Source organism: Carlito syrichta, unplaced genomic scaffold, assembly GCF_000164805.1.
Source record: "Carlito syrichta isolate Samal-C Ts95f unplaced genomic scaffold, Tarsius_syrichta-2.0.1 Scaffold135894, whole genome shotgun sequence".
NCBI lineage: Eukaryota > Metazoa > Chordata > Mammalia > Primates > Tarsiidae > Carlito > Carlito syrichta.
The window spans coordinates 251,932-253,985 of NW_007079990.1; positions in this window are offsets into that span (position 1 = coordinate 251,932).

The window sequence follows — 2,054 nt, forward strand, 5'->3', positions numbered from 1 at the left end:
AGCATGTGGGAAACAGAAGGGACAGGGTGGGGAGAGCTCAGGGCGGGAGCACAGGCTGCTCGGAGAGACCCGGGCCCAGCCTCCAGTTTCTTCTTGCCTTGGACCAAGAGGGCCCCAGATCATCCTTGTGCCAGGCCAGGGCTGGATGTTGGTGACACAGCAGGGACCACAAAACAGGGAGTGGCCAGCAGACAGTGGATGTGCCACACAGCTGGGGTCAGAGCCACAGCAGACCACTGGTCAGGGGACACAGAAGATGGTGTGGGGCTCAGGAAAGGGCTCTTTGAGGAGATGCCACTGTGCCAGAGACCTAAAGGACAGGAAGGCACTGTTGTGCCCCCCAGGGGACTGACACAACCTCCACAGCCTGCCTCTCCCACAGGAAGTAGCTGGCTCCGTGGGAAGCCCGTGAGATCTGGCATCCCGGAGAGCCAGGGTCAAGCCCCTTGGCACATCTCAGCACCAGCTGAAGTTCACACGCACTCACACCTGCTCACACCCACACACGCATGTGCTCACTCATACCCCCACACTCACACCTGCTCTCACGCATACCCATATGATCACGTCCATTCCCACTCACACCTGCTCCAACCCCCACACACATGCTCACTCACACGCTCACACTCACATGCTCGCTCACACCCACGCATGTATGTGCTCACTCATACCCTCACACTCACACCTGCTCTCACCCTGTTCACATGTGCTCACATGCATACACGCACATGATATCAACACCTCCCACTCACATCTGCTCCCATGCAAACACTCACTCCTGCTCGCATGCACACATTCACACATGCTGACGTGCTCACTCACACCCCCACTCACACCCACTCCTGCGCACACACTCCCACGCATTCTCATACTCATGTGCTCACACATGCTCGGTGACGCCCACACAAGCACACCCCCTGTGTTCCCACACGGGCACATGCTCTGCACATCGTCTCCCCGTTCTTCGCTCACGGGCACATGCACACTCACGTGACCTACGTGTGGTCACACTCACCTCTCTTCACTCCGGTATGCACGCACAGCCACTCTCGCACGTGGCCATTCACACATACCCTCCTCACGCACGCGCTCCCCTTCCACTCCAACGCCGAGGTGGCCTCTCCTGGGAGTTGGCTCCTGTTGGGGACAGCGAGTGGGCTGTCCTGCAGGCCACGAGCTGCCCCTGCCAGTACCGTAGCTGGGCAGTAGGGCCCCAACGCGATGGGCTGGGAGCCAGTTCTCGGTCCTGACTGTCGTTGGCTCTGGCATCTGCGGCTCCACAGCGACCCTGGTGCCTGGGGCGGTGGATAAGTCAGGCTGCTCCATAGAACTCAGGGCCACCACGGGGTCCCCCCACAGCCTGTGACTCCCCGCAGCCCAGAATAGGAAAAATCCGAAAGGAAGCAAGTCCCAATCTTACTGAACACTATGACGAGCTAGGTGCTGGCCACTGCACACAAGCCACCTTTGAGTTGCTTGTCCCATGACCCCACATTCCAGACCCCACATGGAGCAAGATGTGAGGCTGGCCTCGGAGCCCTGGCCAGGAGATGGGGTGCCACCTGGCCCCACCTCTGCAGCAAAAGAGACCAGAGGAGCATTCAGGTCATGTGTGGCAGGCCCCCTGAGGTCACACATCCTTCTGTCCCAGGCCTGAGCCCCCCCTTCAGAGTAAGAAAAGGTAAGGGTGAGCTGCAGACCCGCCTCTCTGGTGGCCCCAGCAGAAGCCTGACTGGTGAGGGGTGGGCCCTGGCTGACAGCAGGGCAGGAGAGGGCCTCCAGGAGGAGGGGGCGCTGTGGGGGAGGGGAGGACACCCACACCTCATCTTCACAGGGTTTCCTGCCGCGCGCGCGCACACAAGTTTGTGTGTGTGTGTGTGTGACTGCCCTCCTTCGGGGACCAGGGAGCATACTGATGGGCCCTGGGGCCTTGTTCATTTAACTGGTGGTCGCTGTCCACATGAGGAAATTGGCAATGGCATGTGGAGCCTGTCCTGCTCTCTGAGCTCAGAGCTGTTGCCTAGACTGGACGTTTATGCCTCTCTCCTCCCTCC